At 41.2% G+C, this 13,363-nt stretch overlaps 1 protein-coding gene across 4 annotated transcripts in view; it reads left to right on the plus strand.

Moving 5' to 3' along the window:
• Positions 1-1,751: 1,751 nt before the first annotated feature.
• The window catches only part of ZNF516 (zinc finger protein 516), a 1,134,205-nt gene continuing 1,122,593 nt past the window's right edge, over positions 1,752-13,363 (plus strand). For all 4 annotated transcript variants that reach the window (XM_044067104.1, XM_044067106.1, XM_044067108.1 and 1 more), the window contains exon 1: positions 1,752-1,826. The gene's annotated coding sequence lies outside the window, so the exon portion shown is untranslated. The remainder of the gene's footprint in view (positions 1,827-13,363) is intronic.

Here is a 13,363-nt window from a genome sequence, read left to right on the forward strand (position 1 = left end):
AATACGAAACTGATACATTTATGAAGGTAAACTGGCATTGCTAGTGATGCTGTAAGTTCAGTCTTGCTGCTAGCGACAGATCCCTGTATACACACACACACAGGCATACGAATATGTATATTAAAAATTATCCTTTTAAGATAAAGAAACGAAGAAACCACAATGGGATAAACAGGCAACGGAAACTGGAGAGTATCAAAAATCCTTACTAATTACCTCCTTTTAAGTTTCAGTTATCACAAACCTAGAAACTTGTATATAAATCAGACCCCTCCTCCCCAAGACCCCATTATTTAACAGTTTTGTTTGCCGTGCGCAGCTCTTTTAAGTTTACACAAGGTTTCCACACGTACAGCGATGTAGGTGTTTGGAAACCATCCCACTGAGCCATTCTAGAAGTAAACATCACACAATTGCGTGAGACCTGTAACACCTACAACTTCAAAAAATGAAAATGTTTCATTACCATACTTGCCCAAACTGTCCGATTTTTACTAGCCTGCTGTATGTTCTTTTGCCACGCTGCCCTTCCCCTCTTTTTGAGGCACTCATTTTCCGTGGATCTACGCGACTGACGTGGCCTCATGGACTCAGTGCACACAGTAAAGGGAAGGAGGATGATATTAGAGCTTTTCTCTATGCATTACAACAGGAACAGATTACTGTTCAAGCCAATATGCCTGCCTGCTTGAGTTTCCAGCCACCATATTCTTCAGTAATACACAAGTGTTTTAAAAAAAGGCTCGGTGCCAAAGATAACATTCTTTTGCTGGGGTTGACAAAGCTGGTTAATTACTAACTGTGGCAACTTAATTTTATTTTAAAGATAACCAATGCTTTCGTTTACGGTAATAGAAGACTGAATGTCTAAAAAGAAGGTATTGCCACAAAATAAAGATAAAAAATTAAATGAAGCCACCAATTCTTGAGGTATTAAATTACCCTATAAATGACAGGATTACACATATGAAGACTGCGGTTTGATGTGTGCGCATTAGGAATGTCACACTCAAACAATTTTCTCTTATGTATAACCAGTCTCTCTGTATCAGACATTTTGAGTGCAACAAATTAAGAGTTATTTTTAAACATTTGTAATTGGAATCCCTCCTGTCCAGAACGTCTCAATCAAGAATGACTATATTTGTGTCCACCACTAGCCAAGGAGAGAAACATCCCTCATCCATTTTAGTAACATGTCACAAATAAATAAAAATGAATACATGCGAGGGGATAATAAATGTTATGTTTTGCAAATAGAAAGGTCAGCAGGTAATAGAGCATGTTTATGCATGACTTTAACGTAGCAAGTAATACAACCACATTTCAACATTGTTCTTGGAAAACTTTCATGATGAGAACACATGAATTTATTAACCAAGCACTGCTTGTCTGAGTAATTATTTTCAGTCACCCTCCAACTTTGTGTAGATGAGACAGTAGTATTGAGTTTAATGTGTGTGTGTGTGTGTGTGTGTGTGTGTGTGTGTGTGTGTGTGTGTTCGCTTTCATAAAGATCATACCATTATTTTCCGGGGGAGCAATATACATTGCATTTGGACACCCTGTCTTCAGTTTCATTTTGTGCGCATTTTCTTATATCTGAAACCATTTTCAACATTTGTTGTTTTACGTTGATTAGTGTGTTTGTTCGCATGTTGGAAGGGATTAGACTAATGTCAGATGAAGTACTTTATTTCGCAGCTGGCTTTTCAGTCGTTCCCCCTCAGTGCAAATGGAGCTGGCGCAGTCAATCATGTGTACTTCTTTCCTTATTGCACTCGGCGCATGGTTTCACCTTCAGCTCCTTCCCTTTGTATGGCAAGGTAAGCTATAGATATAAAACGCATTTTTATATATACCGTACCCACGGATTAAATATCATCTGAGGAACAGAAATACAGGTGTCTGATCGCGCCACGTTAATAGTTGGATTACAATTTGGAACGGTGGGAAGAACTCGTATTGGTCTCGTTAACGGTTAATCTGAATAATTTGGGGACTAAGAAAGGAGGGGGTATAACTTTCTTCTGCATTTTCCCAGAATGTGTATAATGGTTATGAAGTAATTTAAGACCATTTTTTATTCTACGTTATTACAGTTATGCTTTTAAGCGTTGTGTCGTCCTCCCGTGGGTAGGCGGACGGAAAACATTTGGTTGTTGCAAGAGTTGTGACATATTTAGAAACAAAGACGTTTACATTCCTTTAAGCCGAATGCTCTGCGGTGCAGTGATGAAGGTGGGTGATGGTTTGGATGTAGCCTCTGGAATAGAGAAACAGTCATTGATGATGGGGGGGTGGGGGCTGTTGGAATCGTTCCATTAGTTCAGTACTGCCCCAATTATGTGCTTGTTTTGGTTACATTATCGTGAGAACTGGAAGACTCGTTAAAGATGCTGAAGTGAACAGTTTTTTTATCGGTAGACTTGAAGGTAGACACAATCATTGTTCATAAACACCGCTGACAGTAAAAAAGGTTAACAGTTTTTCTGTGTTTAAAGTGCACATCTTAGACACAAGATACGTCGTCTTGTATGTCATTGAAATATTTAAGAAGTGGTGGCACATCTGTATATTGGAAGCTCCTTTTATTTACGTTTCCTTTTTTTTTGGTAACGTGAAAGCTGTAAACATTTTGCTAACAGTTGTAATCCAATATTGAGCTACGGTATTGGCAAATGTATCACGCTTTGCATAGATAACTTCGTTACAAGCCAGAAGGGTGGGGTATGGAGACTTGCTATGTATGGGGGTTGGTGTAGAATGACAATCAGCCCTTGTTTGCTGTAAAACTGAGCTCGGTGTGATTAGGTATTACATATACACGTCTAGTTTAAGGATTGGTTGGAGTGATAGGTTAAGTAATGGTAATCACTACAAAAACGAGAACCGTCAAAGTGAGTGGGCTAAGTTTTTGTTTTGTTTGTTTTACCGAGTTTTATTAAGCAAATCCTTGCAGTTCAGTATTTTATTGTAGTATTCGTTAGAGTGGTGTTGGTCTGGGGTAGTTCTTAACTTGCTAGTGCTTTGTATTTATATTTATGTTCGTTCTGCTCTGTTGATATGCAGAGTACCCATAGATGGCTTATTGTTGGCTTACAGTTTCTACAAAAGCGATTGGTGTAACCTGTGGAATTCGAAATGCAAATGGAAGCCAGTGGGAGTAAAGACAGAGCAAATTAGCATTTATTGAACTGAAAAAGTAATCTCTGTGTAGTAATGGGTATATTGTTTTGTTTGAGAATGAAAATTGTCCTTCATAAATTTTAGTGGCAAAGGCCATGACATTTGATGCACCTACTGTAAAGAATAGATTATAGGATAAACATCTGGTAATGTAATTGTTTATTTCTTGAAGGAAAAACACGGTCACGTCTTCCTTAAATAAGTTTATTAATACAAGTCTCGTTAGATGTAAACAGGCTCTTTCAATGAGTTATGTATGTAGTTTGTTTTGAAACCATTTAATGATTTCAGAGGAATGCGTGTGAAAGTTTTTGTTATACACGTATTTTTTTTGAACATTTAGTATTCTGTATGATTTGGTAAAGACAGTAGTTCTCCTTGTGATAGAGTTTTTTTATGTACGATTAGGAGATTTGAGTGTGGGTGCCAAGGGACAATGACAATAAACGGCGACAGACTGCGTATTATGTATCCTGCTTGAACTCTGCCACTGGTCCCTTCAGAGAGAAGAAAACAGGAGGTGGGGAAGGAAAAAAGTTTAATCTAATTGACAGCCACGGCATCCAATAGGATTCCTAGTGTTTGTATTTCCTAACTCTTGCTTGGTACTTCTCGCGGTTGGGAATTGGGCTTGGGTCTTAGGCCCGCGTGTCTTTCCTCATTAATTATGCAGGGTGCGGAAGAACACAAGTTTCCTAGCAGCAGGCATCTAACTGATGCAATTTTTTTATACCAGTGAAGGATTAACGAAGAGTAATTAGAACAAGGAGTGCCAGCTGAAGAAGGAATCAAAATTACGGTTTTAAGCACTTCACTCTTGACGGGGTAACTGGGGCACAACTGTCAATTTGTCCCATTTTGTTTTAGAGAAAACAAAAAATAATAATTGGTGATAGTGCCCCAAGTCATAGGCACACTTTAGTAGTGCTGTAAACCTAAAAAACTGACTTTGAATTGACGTGTTCTTTTTCTCCAATTTTGGAGCAAAATAATGATTGGAAATATACTGACAAGTGATCCACCACTTTTAAAAGTACTTCAGTTTTGGAAGGATGGAACGAAATTTTGAACTCATTATAGACGTTCCTAAAACTTGTGCATAGTTGAACGATATGGGTATGGGGACAGTGTAATGATTTATCTATGAAGGAAGTAGCACCTTTGGTCATCCTAGGTCTCGATTTAGTTTGTCAGGTAATATATTCTCAATCCGATTTTCTTAGCTCCTTATTCACTGTTAATGCCAGTAGTTGCCGAAGCACAGGAAACTACTTATATGGGTCACACTGTATGGCATGCAGATTGACATTTCCTGCTGTGGCAGAAAGTCAGCATGAAAACTTGTTTTGCTATGATTGTGGACTGCACGGACCTCATTTAAGTTGGAAGCTTGGGGATAAAAGTTCTAAAGTTGCAAACCTTAACTTTGCAGTCAGAGTTTATAGGAGTCGTCAAGAACCGCAGATTATTTAATAAAAAAAGTTGTACACCTCAGCAGGCTCTACTTAGACTGTTTTTTTTCCACAGTTTAATGAGACTGAATATCCTTTATCCAGCAGTTTTGCATGTTTGTTACATTTAGATGAAGCCTATTGTATTAGATTTTTATCAGAAGAGAACCAGAAAGTGCTGTTGCTACTGTTTCAATACACTTGCACTATTTTCATTTATTGTGGTTGAATTTAAAGCACCAAATGGTTAATGAGGCAAAAATATGATTTATTAGGGGTAAATCATGGATGATTTATTAGGGATAAATCATGGATGATATGCAGGAAGTTGTAGGGATATGTAGTAAATTCAAACAAGTCTGGGAAGTGCAAGGGTATAAACTGGAGCTTTGAGACTGTATAGAGTTTTATTTAATTTTCTTTTGACATATTTGAAGTCAAAGATGAGGCAGTAGGTCTGCCTTTTTTGTGGGGTGGGTGGGTGGGACAGACATCTCCGCTTTACCTTTTTATGTTTATAGGTAGGTACTAGGCTATCGGCCCTAGGGCCTATACAAGCCTAGCCAAAAAGTTACCCTGGCTTTCGCCACCCAAAAAAATATTTCCCTGTGCCCCTGTCGAGCAGAGCCACAGAGGTGATCCCAGGGTGAATTTCCTATCCAATCATCAAGATTTTTCCTGAAGACTGTTAATGAGGAGCTTTGTTTGACATAGATAGGTAGTTTGTTCCAGAGTATGGGAAGTCTCTGGGTCAGGAATCTATCCCTCCAGCATGTTCTGTTTATTGTGGTGACATGGTTTAGGTCCCTAGAGCGTGTAGTTTGGAGGGATTGAAATTTCTTTAAGTGGAGCATGTCCAACAGCTCTGGGTTTTGACATGGCTTTGTATGTTCGACAGAGATCGCCTCTGAGTAGGCGATATGCGACGGAGTAAAGCTGGAGTTTTTTGAGACTTGTCTGCATTGAGCATCTGTTTGAGGCCGGTAATCCTCTCTGTGAGGTATTTCTGCGGCCTTTCCAGTTGTTGTAGACGTCTTGTGAGGTACATACCAAAGGGGGCATTGTACTCTCTAATTGGTCTGAGTGACGAGTAGAGGGGAATAGGGTTGCCACATGTCCCACTTTGTGAGGGACAGTCCCTCTTTGGGCAGTTGTGTCCTGCAAAAAAATTGAAAAAATGGCAAATGTCGTGAGATTTTAGGACAAAATAATTTCCTATATTTTATGTAATAGTTGCATAAAACAGTTATTCTGTATCTGAAACACCTAAATGCTTTAACAAACAGAATAAGGAACTAAAATGCTACAAGAATAATCTTTTATTTAGGCAAAAAAGTGAAGTTCTGTGCTCTGTACTGGCCGTGGGTATGTTTTACCCTGAAAAATTTGATGTTTGTACCAAAAATGTCCCACTTTGGGCATTTGAAAAGGTAGCAACCCTAGAGGGGAACAATGCCTTTTTTTTTTTTTTCTTTTTTTTTTTTTTTTCTTTTCCTGGATGAGAAACCTTGTGTGATGAGGTGTGCCACGTAGAAGGATTTCCTGAATACTGTGGCGATGGGATTATCAAAGGAGAGACTACTGTCCACCTGTGTCCCAAGGTCTCTCACACTTTCAGTGTTAAGTAGACTACCACCTATGTGGTAGCTCATGGGTACAGAGTTTTTACCAAAGGGGATGGCAGTGCACTTTTTGGCATTGAGCTTGAGGCCATGGCTTTGACACCAGGCATCTGTCTCAGTGAGGCCCTTTTGTAGGATGTCCACATCGTTGGGAGTTTCATTTATGGCTCCTAGTTTGCAGTCATCTGCAAACTTCATTAGGCAAAGAACTTCCGTGTTAGCCTGTACTTCAGAAAAGTAGATACCTAACCGGAGAGGACCCAGGACTGTTTACCCATTGATTTTGAAGCTGTTCAGTACACATGAAATCAGACTCTATGACCAACATATAATTCTTTGTCAGATGCAGTAATAAGTTACTCTGAGGTAGATTTTTGTAGTATGTTTTAATACAATCTACAAATGGTGCACTATCTTTGATAAGATTTTTGCTTTGTTTTGTCATGCTTCGTTTTTTTTTTTTAACTTCTGTTTTTAAACAGTATCCCACAGTCCTGTCGGAAGAGGGAAGATTTGTGCTATTCAGTTAACATACCTGTCAACTGTCCAGATTTCTGCCTCTTATTTTTTGTCTGTTCCTTATAAAGTCTGTTTTTCTGGCAAATCACTGGGATGATCTGAGGAATGAAATCACTAAATAATGGCATCCATTTGAATTTCAGACTTCCAGTCCTTCAGACAAATGCATGCTAAGACAAATCCCATTGTTCTAGCAATTTTCTAAGAACGGTTAAACTGGTTTGAGTTCCCTCTACTACAACTCAATCAGGTGTCACTAGTACACAATTTATACTACTCCTCAGATAAAATCCCACCCCTCCAAAAAATTATACTCCCTCACACCACAAAAAGAACCTTGAAATCTAGCACCCTAAATCTCCTAGTCACCAATCACAACAGTGAAGTAGGAAAATATCTCTTTAGCTACTTCTAAACTCTGAAATGCCCTACCTGCCCACTATCATCCAATAATTCCACAACCCAGTTTCAAAAAACTCCTAAAACCCACTTCATGAACAACTGGCTGTGCTGTCTCACCCCATGGTAAAACGAGCTCACAGTCATGGCATAGCCATACTTCAAGTCTTGTATCTCACCCTGTTGTAATATAGCTTCAGAGAACCCACTCTAATAATTTATTAGATCTATCAATCTATCTATAATATTCCAAATGTTTATACCTACAAAATATTGCTTGTACCACAACACATTGTATGAACGTCTGCAAACGACTGACTATTAGATGTGTGATGCCTGTAAATGATATAAATTACTAAGTGCTTGTACTATGAACTGTCAGATTATTTTCTAATGTTTTTCTGCCTTATTTCAATGTAAATACCATTGTTTATATCTGCTTGATGATATAAACTAGTGTAAATTTGATCTGGGACCCTCCTTCCAGTCTAGTGTCATTACCTCATTCTACCCAGTACAGGGAGAACATTTGAGAAGGCCAGTCAGCTTAGTTTCTGCTACTCCTTTCTCTCTTTCCACTTACATTTTTTTTTTATCTGCTTTTACTGTATTTGTGTTTCTTCCTACTTTATTTTGCTTTTGCGTATCTTAAAAGTACTCAGTTGTATTTATTACTGCTTGGTGTAACTCATTCAAAGCCTTTTAGTTTAAGCACTTGGGCTTTCAGACCAGTTGTTTTACATTAAAAAGGTATGTGGTCTGCACTGTAGTAGCAGAACAGGTAGCTTACATCCTTCTAAGTTGGGAACTGCTGATTGAGCGCTCAGTGTCTGTTATTCTAAAAGTGTATTAATTCTGGTTTAAGCACTTGGGCTTCAGGCCAGTTATTTTACATTAAGAGGGTTCGTGGTCTGCACTCTTGTGGGAGGAGAGGCTGGACTCTGCCCTTCTGAGCTGGGAATTTCTGGTTAAAGGCTTATAGTGCCTGCATATTTGAACTGCTTCTTACTGAAATTGGTACACCTTGTTTGCTGTAGCATAGACTAGATCCAGGCCTGCTGAATCTAGCTTTGTTTATATGCTTGTTGTTTGCTTGTTATTTCCCTGAAACGCTAATTCCACCTAAAACGCGGCTTTTCAGCACTTCTGTGGATCCCTAGTGATATCTGCATTGCTTACTGTACTTATTTCCTTGTTTCACTTGAAAGAAAGTTACTGTTTGTCGTTTTTGCATTTAAGTTACCTGTAACACATTGCATTTGTTACCTGGCACTTGCTCACTAAAGCAATTATATAAGTCAGCACTAAAAAATTAAAAGCACTACACCCTCACAAACTCCCCTTGTGTACCTTGTTCCCCATTGGCCCTTTTTTTCCATTATAAAGGAATTCCCAATACTATTCTAGCATGTCCAAAGGTGAGTACCTTGTTCCCCATTGGCCCTTTTTTTCAATTATAAAGGAATTCCCAATACTATTCTAGCATGTCCAAAGGTCAGTTGTCAATCTCCTCTCCGGTCCAGCTGGTGAATCTGGGAATCTTGAGGCAATGTTACAACTGCCTCATGTACACAGACAACCCTCTCCTCCTCCTCCTCCCAACAAATTCCAACACATGTGCGAGATGCAACCATATAGCCAAACTGGAGGCTAAGCTCTCTCAACTCAGTACTGGCATAACCAGTCAGGAGGAGAAGGAAACCACACTCACTACAGTTCCAGTCTCACATAGACCTACCACGACAGCAAACCAAACACATAAACACACACAAACATACTCGGAGGCTCTAAATAAAAATCTGCCTAAGCAGCAGAGACCTCCAAAGCAGACACCCAGGCAACTGCTACCCCAAAACAAAACACGTGCAACACATAGCTCACAAAGCCAGTGTGCTGAACAGTCACAGCCCTTAAGGCTAAACAACACACCTGATACACTTGTAATAGGTGACTCTATCGTCAGGCACACTGACGTCCCGCTCACCAGGCTGAACAAGGAGAAGGTCACGGTGAGCTGCCAGTCTGGTGCTAGGATCCGCCACATAACACAAGCACTCATGTCACTCCAAGGCAAGTACAAATATGACTCTGTCATTGTCCATGCTGGTGTGAATGACCTGAGACATACCTCCCTGGACTACATGAAAAGAGACTGGAGCTCTCTGAGCATGTAGCCCAGGCCGGTATGACCCTGACCTTGAGTAGCATCTTGCTCTCACCAAGAATGATGCCACAATATGAAGACAAGATGATCAATTTCAACAATTGGCTTAAGTATTGGTGTCATTCAAAGGGGATCCAATGCCTGTCAGCCTGGGATGACATGCTCGACAAGCCACGATGCTTCGCTAGGGATGGCTTGCACCTGTCACCCCTGGGCTTTCGGATATTGGCAAAGGCTCTTGCTACCCCCATAGTGCATTTTTTAGGCAAGGCTCAAAAGGCAAACCCACCTCCATAGGTATCACAAGGGATAAGAAACTAAGAGTAATGCTACTCAACGCCAGAAGTCTAAACCTCAAGATGCACGCACTCGAAACTCTCCTTAGCATGGAGAACATCGATATCTGTGCAGTAACAGAAACCTGGTTCAAGGCTCCCGAGAGCACCCCAGCACTACCAGGTTATACCTCATACCATGCTTTTCGCCCCCAAAACTTGGACCAAACCACAAAAGGAGGGGGAGTATCAATATTCGTCAAAGATACCTGCACCTCCAGGTTGGTGGCACAGCACGAAGCATCAGAGAATATCCATGTGCAACTAACAGTGGGTAAAACTGCCTTCCAGTTTATAGCCTGCTACAGACCACCCTCCCAAACCCAGGAACCCCACTCTGCCTTCCTGAGAACACTGGAAAATATGAAGGTCTCGCCAAACACCATTATATTGGGCGACTTCAACTACCCAAACATAGACTGGGAGCATTACTCTAGCTCCAACACCCTAGCCCAAAGGTTCCAAGAATTTATAAACTCAAATGCTATGGAACAACTTGTTACCACTCCCACAAGAGGGGAAGACATACTGTACTTGATCATCACCAACATGGGGACTCTATGCTCCAGACCAGAAGTGTATCCCTCACTGGTAAGATCAGACCATAAACTAATCTCACTGGATATTCACATCCCGACCCCACCCCCTGCCCAGAAAACCACAGTGAAAAACTTCTCTAAAGCAAATCACACTCCTCAAAACCGAGGTGGAATCCTTCAAAGCCCCCAGGCCTGTGAAAAATACGTCCCAGACCGCAGAATCCTTTATAAAATCATTCTATGAATACCTTCAGGAATGCATGGATCATGCAATCCCAAATAAAACCAAGACCCAATCCTCCAAAGGCAGACGTCCTGTCTGGTGGATCCCAGGCATAAACAAACTATACAATAGAAGGAGGAAGCTACTACATGATGGAGCAAAATCCCAAAAAGGGAAGGCATCTCTGATCAGTATTAGCAAAAAACTATGGGCACTTATAAAATCGTCTAAGGCCAGCTTCGAGAGAAAAATTGCACAGGACACTAAAGATAATCACAAGGCTTTCTTTAGTTATGTTAGGAACCTGGGTGGGAATTCCCAGATATGCTCAGAATTAGTCCAGGATGACAACAAATACACCAAACCCACAGACATTGCCAACATCCTAGCTGATGGGTTCAGTGCAAACGCCCCCCCCCCCCCACCGAAAGGGCAAATATCTATCCCAGCAGAGTGCTGCCCCCCTGACATCTCAGATGCTCAGGTAAGAGCTGCCCTCTCCAAAGCAAAAAACACAGCATCAATGGGACCGGACGGTGTCCCAGGCTGCGTCCTACATGAACTCCAAGAAGAGCTAAACCCAGACATAAAACTACTGTTCAGTCTCAGCCTTAACTACAGGATATGTACTCAGAGTGGCGTACAGCAACAGTGGTCCCTCTCCACAAAGGTAGTGCCTCAACGGATCCTGGAAACTATCGCCGTATAAGCCTGACTAGCTTTGTCTGCAAAGCTATGGAAAGTATCATCATGGACCTCCTAAATAAAGATATTGGGGACCTACAGACACTGGATCCTACCCAGTTCGGCTTTAAGGGCAGATCCTGCCTCTTAAACCTGGTCGATTTCTTTGAAACAGTCACCAAAGCCATTGACGAGGGGAAGGTGGTCCACACAGCCTACCTGGACCTCGCAAAAGCCTTCGATACAATACCCCACTCGGGCATTATAGATAAGCTCACCAGCTTAAATATAAACTCCTATGTCACTAGATGGGTTGCAAACTGGCTCAAGGACAGAACCCACATCGTTAGAATTGCTGGAGCCGTGTCAGACTCCAAACCAGTTACAAGTGGCGTCCCACAAGGCTCAGTCCTGGGACGTCTCTTGTTCGGTATATATTTCTCAGAGGTACAGGCCAACACGGAAGGACTGTGGCTGACCAAATTCGCAGATGACTGCAAACTGGGTGCCATAATCGACTCTCCAGCTGACACAAGCATCCTCCAAAAGGGCCTCATAGAAACAGACAACTGGTGCTAGAGCCATGGCCTCAAGCTAAATGCCAAAAAGTGTATAGTCATCCCCTTTGGGAAAAACAAAGTGCCCACAAATTACCACATAGGTGGTAATCCATTAAGTACAGAAGAAGTAATTGGGGACCCAAGTTGATAGCAATCTCTCATTTGACAACCACGTGGCCAAAGTGGTTAGAAAAACATTTTATATAGCCTACCTAATCATGAAGGGATTCGCATCTAGATCAAGGGAGGTCATCATGCCTCTTTACTCATCCCTCATCAGGCCCATAATTGAGTACAATGCCCCTTTTGGGATGTACCTTGCCAGACACCTGCAGCAACTGGAAAGACCCCAAAAGTACCTCGCCAAGAGGATCAAAAGGGCTCAAACAGATGCCATATGCTGCCCGGTTAAAGAAACTCCAGCTCTACTCAGTGGCATACCGCCTGCTCGGAGGCGATCTGTGCCTGATGTATAAAGCCATGTCCAACCCGGAATTAATGGACATGCTGCACCTCAGAAAATCCAAATCCCATCGAGCTACGCGCTCGAGAGACTTGAACCTCAGCACTGAAATAAATGGGACATGCTGGAGGGACAGATTCATAACCCAGAGGCTCCCTTCACTCTGGAATAAAATCCCAGTCCAGGTTAGGCAGAGTCCCTCATTGACTGTCTTCAAGAGGAATCTTGATGAGTGGATTGGAGATCGTAGGTTTACCCCTGGTATCACTTCTGTGTCACTGACAGAGACCCAGTATACTAACCTCGAAAAAGGGCATAGCACAATTAATTTAAAATGGGTGGCGAAAGTCAAACACACTCTGGCTAGGCTTATAAATGCCCTAGGGCAGATAGCCTAGTATGAACCTTTAAATTTTACTGGAGTTTTTCTCCCCGGGCCTCCGCTGAAAATGGATATTTGTCCAGTCGGACTTTCCCAGTCAACAAATGTAAAATAAAAACAGTATTTTAAAATCAGTTCCTATTTTTGGGCCTTTGCACCCCCCCCCCCCATTATGTCTGGCTTTGTCCAGATTTCTTTTGCTAAGAGGTATGATTCAGATGACAGGCTAATTTAAATGTCAGATTTTGGCTGATTGTACTATTTGAGTTGTTGTACCCATTTTCAGTGTTCGCAGGTTGAGTGGTATAATTGTGGGTAGTATGTGAGTGTAAAAGGAACAGCCATTGATGGCATTATGTGATTTCCTTTATTACCATAAAGTGCTTTTCAACAGGCCTCCCGAAATGTTATAAAGGCAGCCTACTGTTTATCACTTGGTTCATTGGTAAAAGAACATACGAGTATCTAATTTCTAGTGCGGACCTCTTTCTTGTTATATTTGGCCAAAAGTAATGCGTGATTCTTTGGACATGATTGACATTTACCTCTTGAAGTGGTCTTCCTTTTTGAGTGAGTGGTAGTTCCTTTTCTATTTAGTTTGCTTTTTTTTAATAGTCTTTCAATATAGTAAGAGACCAAGCAGGGTCCCATTCTGGGACTTCATTTAGGTAGCAAGGATGATCTGCAGCTTATTGGGTGTTAACGAATCTTGTGTAGTATTGCCATGATTTGCAGCTGAGCAGTTTTTACAGAAGATCATCTGGGTCGCTTCCCTGTGGTACATACCCCAGAAAAATGTATTGCATTCATGTAGGATTGTGTCTGATATTGTG

This window comes from Protopterus annectens, chromosome 3.part1 (assembly GCF_019279795.1).
Source record: "Protopterus annectens isolate FY-2018-M chromosome 3.part1, PAN1.0, whole genome shotgun sequence".
Taxonomy (NCBI): Eukaryota; Metazoa; Chordata; order Ceratodontiformes; family Protopteridae; genus Protopterus; species Protopterus annectens.